The following is a 17,459-nucleotide window of genomic DNA, read 5'->3' on the forward strand; positions in this document are numbered from 1 at the left end:
CATATCATCCCCTGTATCACTCGTGTGCCTATCTTCTTGTTTCTTGCCTGTTTGATTAAACTAAACATGGCAATTAAAGAGAGAAATGGGAAAGTAGAGCAATTACATGAAATGTCAGCTTTGGTTCCATTTCAAAATTGGAGTCATAATAGTAATCCTGTACAGTATTGAATGACTTATACCCAGAAGAAATCAACCTTCAATGTTTGTTAGAACTTAGAACCTTACATTGCAATGCAATTTTCTTTTTTATCTAGTACCTAGTGTAATGTCCCAAATGGGATATTTTACTAACTTTGCAGAAATCTAGCTTAACAAAAAATTTCTCCATCAAATAACCGTCCAATTAACAGAAGATTGCCATGTAAAATAAAACAAATAGAGTGCATGCAATTCAATAACATGATCAACAGAAATAATCTCAGCTATTATTATAATACAAACTGGGGTTTACATGTTGATATAGTAAAATCGCTGAGATGGAAAACTGGCCTCAAGGATCTGCACCAATGCTGTGTTGGCCCTCCAAAACCGAACTGAAATGTCACTGTTGAGCTCTCATGTGAATTCTAGATGAATTCACCAAGGGGAGATGGGTACCCGCCCAATCTCATTGAATCACCAGTAGGTTTCCGGTCCTGGGGCTACTACTGGCGTAGAAAACCGGGTTGTCAACCTCGCATACAAGAAGAAATATCATATCCAAGATGTCCCCCAATGGCCTCCTCCTCCTCTTGTATACATCTGATGGACCCCTCTACAACCTTCTATTTTATTATTATTTTAATCATGGAGCACTTTTCCCCCTTTTATTTTAATTAAAATATTCCTTTTAATACGGCAAAAGGATAAATTAGCCACGATGTCTCCTCAGGTCACTGAAACTCACATCTAACCATCCCATCATGTAGATCTTGTCATTCCGGTGCAAATGAGCTATTACACTAAGGTGTTCTATCAAGTATTCTCTTAGAATGCCACCTTAAGCGTAATTTATCCTGTTAGGCCCAATAATAACTATGTTTTCTGAAAGTTGTCGGAATGTGCCAAAATGAAAGGCAAACTGTGCAAATGATGGAATATACCAAGCAAATGCCATCGAACCTCATAGAAACTCCTCAAAACCCCTTCAAAATCCTCTGGGCCTACTGATGACACCAACCTGCACCTATGACGTGTCTACCCCCAACTCTAAAAGTCCAACCTAACCATGTCATAAGAAACACTAGAAAAAGGAACAATGCAAATCCTCTCGCACCAAGATTGCTTGCCCCCAATCAATCCAAACCTGTGGACCATTTTGGTGGCCCAACGCAACTGAGAACAAATGCCCATCTCCCATATGAACCACTGGGTGATGCTCTGCCTCTATGTCAACCCATCATGAATGGACCCCTCAATCCCCAGATCTCAAACCAATCTCTAACTGTACATGTCATCAACCAATCCTCTTGGATCCCAATGCCACCATGGCTAATGATTTCCCAAGTCCCATGGCTCAAACTGTGCTCTGTCTCCGGTTCTAGTTGTTGCCCCATAAGGCAAATACCAACTCATCAACTCTCTTCAATCCCACCACTGGCATAGGCCCAAGTCAACCCCACTCTGCTAATGTTGGGCTTGTGCTACCGAAATAGTGATGAACTGTCGGTCCACATCCCATTGCCCACTTCAACATGTAGTAACCCTCTCATCTAAGCACCCCTGTTGTACTATGCTCCAAACTAAGGTTGATACTCCATCCAAAGGATACCAACTCATGATCTCTCATCAATCCACCATGTGGGAAGGATCGGATGCATAGGCACCTGTATATGTGATATGTCCCCTATGTTGCACCATGCCCCACTCATGCAACCCCACCTGGTCAGTTAACAATATCCATTGAGAAAACCCTGCCTCTCTCCCTGTAATGGCTACAAGTGGTCAAATTGTGCTACAAGCCCTATTTATGCACTCTTGGAGAGGGTTGCTCCCTTAAAGGACTGTAGCTCTGCCAACTCCCTATGCATCTACTTGCACCTCATCAGTGGGCCGACCCAAAGATGGATGCACCACCATCTCTAATAGCTCCTCCCTCCTGTGATTGGAAACTACATGCTCCTGTCGTCTACTAGCCTCCTGCAAAACTACTCTGTCAATGTCCAACATCCACCGAGGACAAGTGCCTGCAAATACTACCATCCTGCGAGATGTCTGTACCTCTATCTGCTCCTCATCAATGGCTAACCCCAAGGGTGGTTGCCCATCCTCCTCCTTCATGAGCTCAATATGAACCTCCAACTGGCTCTCCCCAAAAGGCCCATCATGCATATTGTGTGCATCATCTTCCTCAGCTGACTCATGCTCCATCATATGCTGCTCATGTTGACTCATCACTGGTGACACACTATCCTAAATGTCTCCCATAGGGTCCGCTGGCTATTCACCATAACTACCCGAATATAAATCTAACCTACTATCAACAACTCCACATGACTCATGCTCCTCAGAGGCATCCTCGAATGAACCCATAGACTCGTCCAAACAAGAAACTTCACCCGGAGAGTCAAAAGGAATCTCCTCCTGCTCTACCCCTATCATCTCCTCAGTGTCACTCAAGCATGAGTGATCAAGTCCCCAAGGTCCCTTACAAATGAAGCAGAGACCCTTCCTCCTCAACTATTTTTTGTTGCATGATCCACCAAACCTGCACAACTCCTCCCTAGTCAACTCTCCTGAACAACCTAATGTTTTGCTCAACCAACCTTTTGGCCAGTTCATAAACAACAGGTGAAACCAGTTGTTCTTTCCTCCAAATGGTCTACAATCTAGCCTGCAACTCCCTGCAAATGGCATCACGATCTCCCATAACTGAAGACAAAATGGACAGCATGTTTGCTTTAACCGTGTCAGGGTGATGTTTTTTAATGTTATAGAAACATTGGAACATCTGATGGTTCAAGTCATCACACCCCAAATCAAGCATGATGTCATAAGATCTAACCATGGCCATGATTTCTAGAATCTCAAGCTTCTTCCCAAAGGTAGAGCTTGCACTATTGTCCAAGTCCTGGAAAGTTTCTACTATCAATGTGAAAACTCTCCCCATAACATCATCATTGTAAGGAGCTATAAGAGCGTTAGTCTCATGATGTTACTGAGCCGAGATGCAACTAGAAGTCTAACCCCTTCACAAGGCTCTTCCAAGAAGAGCAAGCATAGCTGGTTTTAGAGCCCAAATTAGTTTCTTCCCTTCTAACTGGCTCACTTTGGAAAGGAGTGCATCCAATTCAGCTAATTCGAAAAGGACTTTCCATGTGACCTTCCTGTGTTTGAATTATGTGCCAAGTTTAAAGATTTTGTGTCCCAAATTATGCTCTTTTTGTGGCTGCTATTGCTGTAGCAAAATGAGTACCCCTTTGGAAAAGCATTTGTTGATGGTTGTTGCTAGTTTATAAAGGGAATTTGTGAAGGTTTCACCCATGTTTTAGTCCAATGAATGTCAATTACATCAAGTTGTTTGACTGATAGACTTCCCAAATTACATTCAACTCAGCAAGGACAAGGTTGCTTCAGTAGCACACAACAACATCTAATGACCCCAGCAGACATGCATTTCGACTCTTTCGAGGACAACAATTGATCTGATATTCAATTTGTTTCAGATCTGACACATACAAGACTGACTAACATGAAACATGTCCTAACTCATCAAAACATTTTCTCATATGCATGTGGGTTTCAATTCAGCCACACACACCAATTTTTGTCTATACAAAGGAGCACTAGAAACAAGTTCATGACAATTAAATAATATTCAACATAGTCTTGACACCAAGATAAAATATAATCTCGAACATATGATTAACAATATCAATGTAATTGGGGAAACCTAGATACAATTTGTTGTTGGGTATAGGCTCCGTCTTTGGCTAGGCTTTTGAGAAACTCCATGCTAAATTTGATGCTCGAACTTTTGGAATAATTTCGCCTTCCAACAAGCTGCTTCCTTGGTTGTAAGTGTGGGCAGTGGCTCTCCACAATTCTTGCAATTTAATCAACCTAATGGCCTTTCTTTAAGAATCAGTCATGATCATAACTTATCTGGACATTGTTTTAGCTGAAGAGGGCAAATATATTTAATTAATTCATTGAGGATTATTTTGCCTGGAAACTAGGATAGCACGTCCCCTTGAGCAATAGGTAATTTCCTCAAGAAAAGTTCTGTTGGAGAAGGATTAGCTCAACCCCTGCTACTCTTCCTGGAAATGAATTTGACCTCTTCACAATAATTTCGATTCAACAGGAGCACAGATTTGTCCTCAAACAGGAATGATCCTCCTCACAATTTCGACTCTTATTTCTGAAGATGCTTGGTCTCCTTGCAAGTGAAAACTTTTGGGAAATAAGCACTGAAACCCCTCGCTCCTCTTGAAGAATATCACAGTCTCGAGCTGATAAAAATCGATCTCCACACTGATTGCAAATTTCGGCCTACTGATCTGGAGAGACGACTAGCAATCGATATCTTCTAAATATATCTTGCTCGGCACCCTGTGGCGGCTCCTCCAAATATCGGCCCTTCCAGTGCTAGAATTTTATTTCCCACAACTATCACAATTGCTCAAATAGACAACTCGGCCTGCGAAAAATCACTGTGAATGCCCTCCTGAATTCGACACTTGAAAACGTCTCCATCGCTTCAACGAATCACACCTTGTCGAATTCCCTCTCCTACAAGTTTACAGAGTGATCAATTTTTAACCTCCTATCCTCCCCAGCCCTAGATCTTTGACCTAGTGTGTTTAGGCACTATTGCATGGCTGCTTTAGGGGAGTTTGCTGTTGTTGCATCTCTCTACAAACTTTTCAGCCTGGAATCACTGGAAGGCAAGCAATTTAACAAAGGAACCTCCCTATCAAAAGGTATAAACTAAGAAACATTCATAGATTTAGTTAGTATATTAATTCTGCACTGATCTGAACAACTTACATGATATATATCTCTACCTTTTAGTGACTTGTATTGTTGGTTGACCACCATTTTCGATATGTTATAACTTAAATGAGTATAACATTAAACAATTAACTCCTCTACTTCACCCAAAACACTATAGAAGGCATTGATCATTCTTAATTTGGGTGAATTTATCTCAAGGTAATCCTCCCATTCCCTTTTAGGAGAGAGTTGGGCATAAACTGTGGGGACTTGTGCCGAGGTAAGAGTGGGTCCTTGTCCTATGTGTTAATCTTGGCAGGTTGCAAGGAAACCTTGCTAATTTAACGAATAACAGTACCTTATAATGGATGAGCCACCTTCATGTGATAAATAGACTAGATGTCACAAGAACCTGATCTGAGAATTGGTCAAGGGCCTTTGAGGCTCATTCTCTAGAGATCACATAGGGTTACTAGTTGGCAAGCTAAACAGAATGGAAGAAAAATTTTCTCCTAGGGATCACCCACTTGGGTGCGTAACATCTGGCTCCAACTTGTGGACATGCTCACAATAAAGTGCATGATCCATGTGCTCAAACATAGTGTGGATGAGAATCCCAGTTATCCTCAGTGCCCATCGACCTATTACCAATAACACTTTTAAATAAATTGTTGATAGCAACTAAGCAGGGTGTTGCTTGTCAACCTTGCGATATAGGAAAAATATTAAAAAATATTATCTAATTATGCAAAAATCAGCATGAAGACAACAACGAAGGATGTAAAATAAATAATGCAAGGTGTACAACCCTATCTACTTTAAATTGTCTAAACTAAAATAACAAGTTCCAATATATAATGCATGAAGTTTGCCATCTACTATAAACGGCAACTTTACTTCATTGAGGTTAGACAAGTAGAAATAATCTATGCCTACCTATCCATGAATCTTATAAGGATAAGTGTCATCTTCTGTTGAAGTTTGTAGCTTGGGCAAGTACTTCTACGCAAGCATTGTGTCTAGGCATGCAAAAGTCACCCACATCTCCCTAGAATACTTGCTCTAGGTTGAGCAAATTGCTAATGTAACTTAGCCTAACTTTAACTTAGGAGAAAGCCCATATTAATATGTTGGCTTATTGAACTGATAAAACTTAGCAAAAGTAAAGTAATTTACCTTAGTGAGTAAGTTTTAATCTTAGCTATTGATCTCATGTGAGACAAAATCTAATCTTAGTTGTCAATCACTTTAAGAATATGATTAGGATTAGGGTTTTGGCTCAATGCAAAGTTATAAAAGCAAGTCTAGGAAGGGAGAAGACACACAACCATAGCACAAAATCGACAACAGTATCTTAGTGAGCGTGTGTTGGGTCTGAGTAAGGTCAGAGAGGCTGGAGATCTAGATCTTCGGGGAGATCAAGCATCGAACTAGGGCAGATCTCCAAGATTGGATCCAGGGTAATTTTTTGTATCTATATTTTCTCAGTTGGGCCATTATCCTAGAATGGGAGCCCAAGTACGTTTTGAATTTTATTAATGATGAATTGACTTGTTGGGCAAAAACATGTTTGTGATTCATGTAATCCATAACGTTAATTAATTCCCCTGAATACTTTTTGTTAGGAACCTACCCATGTGTTTATTCAATAATATTTTGTTGGGAATTGAATGGTAGGTGTTCGGTTGTGGAAAAGCTAACATTTTCTACCTCTACAAGGTTTCTTACCTGCAAATCATCATTCCATTTGTTGACCATAAACTTTCTTTTCTTGTTGGTTCCTAGTCTTTTTGCTTTGAGGGTTGTAAAGAATTTACTTGGCATACACTTCTCCCTATTTCTTCATTCCCCCTTTCTTTCCCACACACATGGGGATTCTTGGCGCAAAATCTAGCAGGTCCAATGAGAGGACTCACTGAACAAGAGCCAAACCCTATGGCAACAAAAAGCGAGGGTTGCCATTGTCACCTAAGCAGCCTTCCCCGGATATTTAGTGGGATTTCAACAACAAGGGAGGCTTCCCTATGCCACCTACAAGGCATTCTAATACTATGGCTCAAGGTGACTTATTTTGGAGGTCTAAAAATAGCTAAAGGGTTTGGCGAAACCTAAGATGACCAAGATATTCAAGATTACGTTTCAACCCCTTTATGGTTAGACCTATGACAAGGCTGCTATAAATTAGGGTTTAAATGACGTTCTACATTAGGGCATGCAATGGCTTATATCAGCCTCGAAAAAATACTTAAAATAATCTTCAACAATGAGAAAACCAAGCATTTCCAATAGAGGCTAGGGCCTGTTGCCTCAAAATCTAGTACGTCTTATAGAGGGGTGGCCTACAAGGCAAGCACTAGACTAAGTGACAACAATGATGCGTGGTCCACTATCACCACAACCACTACCCCTTGTTGTTTATGGACTTTCACCAATGGGAGGCTTCCCATTAGATAATTCACCTATGAGGCATATTGTAGGTTCAAGGTTCAAGGTGATACTCGAGGCTTATAAAGGATGACTCTTCTCAAGTACAAGGCTTGATGAACGAAACGGAGGCAAATCCCATCCTATAACGAGACCAAACTAAGGCACAATTGACTTAGGGCTTAAGGTATAGCAAGCAAAATGGCATACCCTAGGGTCAATGAGCCAAGGAACGACTTCCAACAAAGAATAATAGCAAGCAAATGGAACAAGAAACGTTCAAAAAGTCCTCAACTTGAAGCTTTGAAAAACTAGGGTTTACCTAAGGCAAATCTACCTAGGGAAAGAGAATTAGTACTTAAAAATGAAAGATTAGCCCCTAAGGGAGGATGATTTTGCAGAAACCAAGTATTCCCCCAATGTTGAATCCTTCCATAGGCTTAAATTCTTTGCCTAGACCAATTTGCACCAAGCCCTAGCATGGTCGCTTGTCCTTAAGAGGGTCAAAATTAGGAAAGACAACAAAATTTAGTTTTGTGGTGAAATTTTGTGTGATCGCCAAATAAACCAGGCTAGTGCCTAGTCCTTGGAAGATGGGTGTGATGGATTGGCTAAATCTTGTAAAGGAGTAAAGATATTTTGATGCCCTAGCAAAAAACACTAATTATTATCTTTGTGAGGGATCAAGGTCACTTGGGAGAGTTGTTGTAAAGGTTCACCAAGAGGATTACCATTCACATTTCATCCATGAGTATTGCATACAATGAGGATATCAACATTCTATAGAATTGATCTTCAACAATGTTAAATATCACATAGGCATAGATGGAACTACACTATCTTGATCAAGCCTTTCCAAATAGTACCCTTCCTATACCCATTGGGCCATTTAGGGAGGTCCTACTGGACTAGTATCAAAGAGAACCCCTCCTTTAAGGTGAGAGAACAAGATCACGATCAAAGCCCATCATTATTCCAAATCACCCTTTAACCCATACAAAATACCCAAAAACAAACGAGCACCCAATTATAAGATGACCAAAGTACCTTTCCAGTGGAGACACACTTTTGTCTCTGTCCTCATGTCAGATAGGTGAGAAGAAAATGGTTGATGCAAGATATAATGGCATATCGTCAGCAAGTGGTAGTTGTTAATTATGTGGTTGATCGGCTACCTATCAAGATTAGGAGAAAAATTTTCTCCTATAAGGTTACTCATTTTGGTGGGTAACAAGACCTATGCAAACAAGAGGGTTTTCGAGCTGTTAGGTATGTGTAACAACAATAAATAGGGATGACATCAGTCATATCAAGGAAAGAAGATTGATGATGTTAGATTTTGTTTTATTATGGTTTCTATAAATTATCCTACAATTAAGAGCCACTCCCATGCGATAAAAGTTAAAATTAAACTTTACACACAAATCTGCACCTAAAACACTAGCAATTGCCCTAACCATCTAGGAGAGAAAGGGTTAAGAGAGTTTAATTTGATTTTAAGGTGATCAACACACTTTATAGATTAGTGCCTTAACTAACAATGGGAAAGAGGAGTATTAAAGGAAATTAATGCCATGGAAGGAACTTGTTAAAATAAGGCAGGATGCACTAGGGCATCCACCTATAAAACCCTAGTTACTATTCTTGTTTGGAGAGAAATCACACAACTCTCAATTTCTTCACCTCTAAGGTGTCATAATAATCCTCTAGTTGACTTCAACCCCAGTTAAGTTGCCCAACCTTGACGAAAACCACCTACCAACCACACACAATGTCCACTGTTGCATCTTTACCATTAGGTACAAGAATCATTAATGCATCTAAGTGTACCAAATGTGCTAATCAAGGGAAAATTGGCATTTCATATGAAGCATCCCTTCCTAATTTCAGCTTGGATCACGTAACAGTATTACCTCCCTAGGTAAATCACCCTAATAGTTGTTCCCAAACCCTAAGGGGAAACACAAGTCCCTGGTACATCCTTCATTAAATAGGTGGCATATAAATAATAATGGAATGGAGGGGGAAAAGGGGGTCTCAGAGGCAAATGCCACAGTCAAAAGGGTAGCAATGATAAGGAAATCCACATTCTGTGCATATAGATGTGAGGGAGAATTTGGGATGCATGAGTTACAAAGACCTTTGTTTTTCCACCCCTCTTATTGCCTTTTGTCTTTCCTTGATTTTTATTTGTATTACTATTCAAACCTTTAGGAAATGAGAGCATGTTGTGAATGATGTGTAGCAGTGGATCACCCCTTTAAAGGTGGGGCAGTTTATCGCCCACCAAGGGTTGGGACATGGGGTTTCTTTTATGATGTGATGGGGCAACATTGGCCCTATGAACCAGATGATGACCATAATAACAAGGGGTAGAGTTCATGCTTGCCTTTTCTATTTTATAATTTTCTTTTTCTTTTGTTTCTTACTTTTGGCCATGATATCAATTTAAATTTTCTTTTAGCCACATCAACCTCCCGGGGAACAATTTCAAGACCCAGCCCAAATATCTACACAAGGGAAGGGGGTGTGCTACAACCCAGTGGACCCATAGTCATGTGGACCCAAAGAAGGGAGATAGACTTTAGGGCTCATAGTGTAGAGAGGCAAGTGACAAGTATGGAATGGGAAAAAGGGACCACGCTATCTCAATCAAGGTTTCCCAAGTAGTCCCCCTCTTAAAGCCATGGGCCACTAGGGGAGGTCCCACTCGACTAGGATTGAAGATTAATCCCCCATTTAAAGCAATGCTATCAAAACCAGACTTAATCTGGTGGAACTGGCCGGTTCGGCCATTTTTGGCCCAAAACCAGTCTGAATCGGGCCCCTGACTTGGCCAGTTCTGTAACGGAACAGACAAGTTCGGTACTGAACCGGCTTATTTCATCGAACCAGTTCCGCATAGTTTGTACCTATGCATCGCAGCATAAAAAAATTGCGTTTTCTTATTTTCTTATTTTTTCAGTTGGTTGGCCCACTTCAAGCCTATAGCACTTAGCCTAATAATCAAACCTATGGCCATAGTATTGCTATGCAATTCATGGCACTGTTTACATTCTTGTTTATCTTTCATTTTCATCCTTTTACTTAAATTTTGAACATTACCATGAAATGACTCAGGATGTTTGAGAGTGGTTCCAACCTCATTGGATTGCATATGGAGAAAGTAGAATTTTATATTTCACTCAAAATCCAGCAAACTTAATATTTTTTTCAGGATTTCATCATTCGGGCATTGCAACGTTTCCATTGGATTTTGTCATGTACGAGGGTATGGAACTAGTATATAATAAAGAGCACCCAACCCTCTATGTACTTTGATATTAGTGGCATTGGTTGTCGAACTCCTCTATCATGACTCTACTAAAAATGTACCAATCACCCAAACAAAATCTGCACATGACATGCTACGTTTTTCCTATCTTATTTTAATGCCTAAATTGTTACATTGATGACGAAGACCCCAGTATAGGCAATGATTTTGATGATATGTAGGCATTTGTTGTAGCATGATTTTTTTTGGATGCTAGAGGCCATCTAGAGCCTATTTGTTGATGTATTTTCGGTTCATATATGGATTGCACTCAATGCTATTTTGGCTATGTGCACCCTTACATGCTATGTAAATGAGAACTTTTGCATATTTGTGTATAAATGGTTTGGATTCACATGGATGCACATGAATATATATGTTTTTCTTTAAAATATGAATATTTTGTGTTTTTGTTTTCAACCGGTCTTTTTTCTAGATTTTTATCGGTTCCTTGAGGTAGGGTTCTTGAGGTCCTCTTCTCCTTGCCATGAAGTGATCCTTGAGATGGGTACTCCTCCTTGGTGCTTCTTAATCCTCCTTGATGATTTCCTTGTGCACGGCCCTTTTGTATCCTTCTTCAACAATGTAATCTTCAAGTTGCCCTCTCTTCTTATTGTAGTCACTTTAGCTCTAATACCATGTTGAGAAATCTAGGGGAAACTAGATTAGGTGATTTATCTTCCTTTATTAATTGTTTATGATGTTCCTTTACTTAACTTATAGTTAGCTCTTCTTTACTTAATAGTTATAGTGTTCTTTAATCATCAAACACCTACCCAACAATGAAGAACAATGAGACAAGAGGACACAAGATGTAGGCTATAAGCCAAGGCCAAAACCTCTCCTCTTGATTGGAAAACCCACAAGAACTCTTCTCTTCTTATAGAATTTCAAATGACAAATTCCAAGACCTATGATCCTTGACCAAGACCCCTCCAATACCAAGTCAACTCTCACAGCTCCCAACAATATTTCTAACAACTTTGACCCGAACAACTTCTCCAACAACTCTGACCCCAACAACTTCTCCAACAACTTCGAGCCAGGCAACTTCTTGACTACAATTTTCAACCACTGAAGAAACCCTAGTTATTTCACGTGTGGACAAGTTACAGATTTCTCTCTTCCTTCTCCTTCACTTGAATTGGTTTTTCCTTCTTTGGAATTTGGTTTGTAAAGTAGACACTTTTGGTGCCCTAACTCAGCTCCTATTTCCAATTCAGTCTAGATGCAGCAAGATGATGCCCTAGATCTCGCACGTGTGAAGAGAAATAGCCCAAAACAAATACAAAAATGTCGTTTTTCTTCTCCAAGTTTTTTCTCCTCTACCTCGTTCTTCTTTTGGTCTTCTTCCTTGTCTTGATCGAACCTCTTGAAAGTTGGATGGATGTCCTTCAAGTGTGTTGATTATGGGATAGCATTAGATGTGCTCTAGCTCCGAAATTTTGTGGAGGGCCTAGAATACATAAGATCCCCAAGACCCAGAAATCGTTTGGAGAAATTCCACCCGGATTATGTGTTATTAAAATGATTAATTTTTTTAATGGGGTTCCTAAGTCTAAACATAGGAAAATAAAAATATTAATGGGTATTTAATGGGGTTAATAAAAATGTTAATGGGTATTAATAAAAATATGGGTGAGAAGCTTCTAAGAGACGAGAATCAAGTCTGTTTTAATCTTAGCCGTTGATTAGCGACTTAATATTGGTCATTGATTCATCAACAGGAAACTATAAGAGGAGGTTTGAGGGTCAATAGAGATACACCAAGTTGATCAAATCAATTCGATTTTTTCTGGCCCGTGGTTTGCAGAGAAAATCAAACTAGTGATTTGACTTGCAGTGAGAGGTGCAGAAGCAGATATTTCAATAGGAAAGGAGCTCCGACCCAAAGAGTACTAGGCAAAGAGACAACAGTAGCATCAAAGAGACAACGCAGAGGCCCACGCAGCCCAGGAAGGGGCTCATGCAGAGCTAGTGTAGGACTAGAGGGTTTCTTGCAGTGGTATTCAAGGATATTCGTCGGAAGTTCGAGATTCTGCCGGCGAAGCTAGGTTCTGAGTCAGGAGGGCTGAACACAAATCCTCCTCCAACAAATCGATCAAGCAAAAGGAGTGACGCAGTCTCCCAGAGGCAAGACGTTGACCCAAGCAGAGTTTGCGCTGGGATTTTCACAGTGTTGGCTGAAGTTAGAACACTCAGTGGATCAGTTATGACTTGGAGAACGAGGTAAACCCTCGTATGTATTTCTTGCTTTCGAGAATTCTTTGAAAGGTTAGCCGGTGTGAAATGCAACTTGTTGTACTCAGATTCTGCTTGCTTGATAATACAAACCCTCTATCTGTTGCACCGATTTTCCCGCATTGGGTTTTCTTGGGGACATGTTATCCAAAAATAACAATGTCTCTTGTGTGTTTGTCTCATATTTGTTTCAATTTATGATCTGTATGTCAGTGTAGTCTGCAGTAGTGTTTTTCATCACTTTTTATAAATTAAATAACTTGTTGAATATAATAACAAGTAGGAGATGATAAACCAGTGATTGCAGTAGGATTTGTGATGTGTAGATTCAGAAATTTTCACATGGTATCAAAGCATTGCAGATCATAGGATACTCAAATGTTAAAATTGGCAACTAGGGACAAACTCCATGTGGGTCACATTATTTATGGCCGCTGATATTTTTATTGGATCCCTCTCATTGAGAGGTGTAGCATTGATCTAAAGATCATCCAATTCCAATGAGTATTTATGAAGTTATGAATTTATTTATGTTATAAACAAATTGTTAAGTCAGCAAGCAAATTATGTAGGCTCAGAAGCTCAACAGTCATGTCTATTCAACCTCTACGTTTTAGTATAAATAGAAGAGGACTTCAAGACATTTCTACACCTGGATCTCTTCCTCTCTCTACTTGTCTTTGGGTTTTAGTAGGAGGAGAGATCCTAAGGAAAAGCCGGAACAGCGGGAAAAGTCGAAAAAGCCATAACAGCCAGAATAGTTGGAAAAGCCGGAAAAACCAGAACTGTTGGAAAAGTCGAAAAAGCCAGAACTGCCGGAAACTGCCGGAAAAGCCAGAAAAGCCGAAAATACCGGAAAAGCTAGAAAAGCCGAAAAAGGCGGAAATGTCGAAACTGTCAGAATTGTCGAAAAAGCCGGAACTGCTAGAAAAGTCGGAACTACCAGGAACTACCGAGACAACTGGAGCATGAGTCTCCGAAGGAAAGCAGCATGATGTATGAGATCATGGGCAGCGTAATAAGCAGCATGATGATATGAGCATGGGCAGGTAATGATGCATGATGATATGAGCATGGGCAGCGTAATGATGAATGAGATGATGAGCATGGGAAGCTTGATGATGAATAAGACCATGGAAGATGCAACATGATGAGCAGCATGAAGATGAGAGCAGCTCAGTCATCAAGGTTCAACACATGTGACAGTACAGCAAGGTGTCACACAGTAATGCGTAGCAAATGGACGAGATGCAGCACTTTGATAGGTGAACTAGTCACCTTAGAGAAACAGTTGAAGCAATATGTCTTCAACTGATCTCATGCCGATATCAAAAGTCAAAGTGATTGACTTCTATTGTAAATGTACTATCTCTCTCACTTTCTCTGTTGAACTTCGAAGAACATAAAAGAAGAATTGATCAAACGTTTCCCCACATTGTGGAGTTTGTCCCTGGCTAGTGCCACATCTTGTGTCCTCTTGTCTTGGCTTGTCTTCTGCGATTTATATTTATGTTCTATCTACAGTTTACTTTATGTTGATGTGATTTCTAATGTGGAAAAAAAATTGAAATAAATTGCTCTACCATAGAACATACCCAAAATTAACATGGTATCAGAGCCTTTTATCAGATTGGCACAATAGAAGATAACTACATTGGGAAGTTCAGATCTAAGGGTAGAAGGAAAGGCAAATGCCTTGGTTGCAATAAGTTTGTCCATCATGCAAAGGAGTGTTCGAATAGCAAAGACACATCCCTTGATGAAGATAACAATCATTCCAGGGACATTCTCAATGATCAGAGGAATGATAAGTAATGCAGGTCATCAAGGAAATGATCGACTCTTCAAAGAAAGCAAGGAACCCCAGAATCTCTTTAATGTACCTCATCGCAAGAAGAACCTGGTGTCCATCTCGGAAATGGAAGTTTAAGGTTTCAAGGTGGCCCTCATCGATGGAAAGGTACGTGTTTGAAAATAGATTTTTCAAAGATGTTTTAGAGTTCAGGGTTGTATCAAGTCCACTGGGGACCATGTCCATTGACTCAACATCGGAGGTCTGTGAGTTAGATGGTGACCGGGATGCCTAAATTCAAGAAGAGCATGAAGGTACATGTCTGAGATGTATCGAAGGAAAATCTTACAAGGGGGCCATTCCCCTCATGTAGCAGGTCCACAGGTTTGGAACAACCCATGGAGTTTGAGATTCACGAATGGGAATCTCATGTATACAGGTGGAAGAAAGCCCTCTATGGCTTGAAGCAAAACACCCCAACTGTAGTATGAGAGGATTGATAGTTGTTTGATGAAGCTGAGATTCACTAGGAGTGAAACCAATCCAAACCATTACCCGAAGGTTTTGGATGACAGACCTCTCATACTTGCACCTCATAAGGACGACCTATTTCTGACAGCTGTAGACCCTCTCATTTGCAGAAGTAAGAGGGAGTTGGATTCCGAATGTGGAATGATAAACTGCAAGCCTGTGACTACCTCGAGGATATTAACTTTCAAAAGTTATATGGTAGTGATGTCAGACCAGAGTTTGGAAATCCCTCTGAGTTTCATAAACTCAATCATGTTGATGTTCTTGGTGAACTCTGGACATATGTTTTGCAATTAGCATGGTGAGCTCACATTTGGTTGAGCCTCACTGGATTGGTGCCAAGAATTCTCTTAGATATCTTCAGGGCAAAATATATCATGGATTGAGATTCACTGCCGAGAAAATGAAAACTGCATGATTATTCGAATGTTGACTGGGCAGGCAGTGTGGAGGATCACTACAGCACTTCTCAGTGTTGGTTCTCTTTGGATTTTGCTTCGATATTATGGATGAGAAGGAAGCAGAAATCAGTTGTTATAAGTGCCGCCGAGACCGGATACATAACTACGAGTATGCCTCATATGAAGTTGCCTAGTTGTGGAAACACTTTAGTGAGTACACATGATGAACACCACTGTGATTCTCTGTGACAACCAGAGGTGGGATTCAATTATTGAGGAATCCCATATTCAATGATTGCTCTAGGAGATAGACATCAAATACTGCCTTATCTGGGATATGGTAAGTCAATGAGCAAGGAGGCTCCATCGCACTGAGATGATGTACATGTCGCTACAATTTGTCAGAGCCCCGAGGAAAGATCAAATTTGTGATTTTCAGAACGACTTGGAGTCGTCGAGAGACCCTTGTAAAAGGATCCTACATGTTGCATAGATTGAGCTCTGAGGGCTTGCGGTTCGAACTGGAGCAACATACAACCACAGGGTGACTCACCCTCCCCTGGTGGTGTGCACTGGTACAGGATGATTTGCTCTCCTGTGGATAGGATGATTTTCTCTCCTGTGGACAAGATTCGCTCTCTTGTGGACAAGATGATTCGCTCTCTTCTGGGACAGGATGATTCGCTCTCCTGTGGATAGGATGATTCGCTCTCCTGTGAACAAGATGATTCGCTCTCTTGTGGGACAGGATGATTCGCTCTCCTATGTAGCAGGATGATTAATTCTCCTGTGAGGTCTGGATAATGTGTTCTCCTTGACGACTGTGTAGCAGGATGATTAATTCTCCTGTGAGGTCTAGATGATGTGTTCTCCATGACGATTGTGTAGTAGGATGATTAATTCCCTTGTGAGGTCTGGATGATGTGTTCTCCATGACGATTGTGTAGCAGGATGATTAATTCTGCTGTGAGGCCTAGATTATGTGTTCTCCATGCCGATTATGTAGTAGGATGATTAGTTCTCCTGTGAGGACAGGATTGATTAAGTCTCCTGTCGAGGCATCCTACCCATGCAGTCTAGGACTCATGGGAAGTACCTCTCATCTTATCAATGAGCAAGGAAATGAGGATAGGGACCATAGTAGTACCGATGGATGCATCGTTGTATCTACCATACTCCCTATGCTAGGATGACCTTCATTGATCTGGGATCAATGATATTGGTCTGGGACCAGTGGTAGGAGTTGTACCCACTATGACACTGACTTCGGGTCGGTTGAGGACTAGCCTGGGACCAGTGGTACATACTCTGAGACTGGCTTCGAGTTAGTAGAGTACTAATCTGGGACCAGTGGTAGGAGTTGTACCCACTATGACATTGACTTCAAGACAGTTGAAGATTGGTCTGGGACCAGTGGTACATACTCTGAGCCTAACTTTGAGTCAGTAGAGTACTGGTTTGGGACCAGTGGTAGGAGTTGTACCCACTATGACACTGACTTCGGGTCGGTTGAGAACTGGCCTGGGACCAGTGGTACATACTCTCAGACTGACCTCAAGTCAGTAGAGTACCGGTCTGGGACCAGTGGTAGGAGTTGTACCTACTATGACACTGACTTCGGGTCGGTTGAGGACTAGTCTAGGACCAACGGTACACACTTTGAGACTGACTTTGGGTCAATGGAGAATGGTATAACACATTCTTGATCAATTCTTCTTCTTCAAGGTTCAGCAGAGCCAAGTTGAGCAGAGCAGAGCCAACAGAGCTGAGCAAAGCAGAGCAAAGCCAACAGAGCTGAGCAAAGCAAAGCAGAGCTAGCAGAGCAAAGCCAGCAGAG

At 40.8% G+C, this 17,459-nt stretch overlaps 1 protein-coding gene across 2 annotated transcripts in view; it reads right to left on the reverse strand.

The window, feature by feature from the left end:
- The window catches only part of EMB1135 (RING/FYVE/PHD zinc finger superfamily protein), a 418,560-nt gene that overhangs the window by 67,884 nt on the left and 333,217 nt on the right, over positions 1-17,459 (reverse strand). The gene's annotated exons all lie outside the window — the stretch shown is intronic.

This window comes from Pinus tabuliformis, chromosome J, assembly GCF_031772625.1.
Source record: "Pinus tabuliformis cultivar Carrire ecotype Pingquan chromosome J, CPIR1, whole genome shotgun sequence".
Taxonomy (NCBI): domain Eukaryota; kingdom Viridiplantae; phylum Streptophyta; class Pinopsida; order Pinales; family Pinaceae; genus Pinus; species Pinus tabuliformis.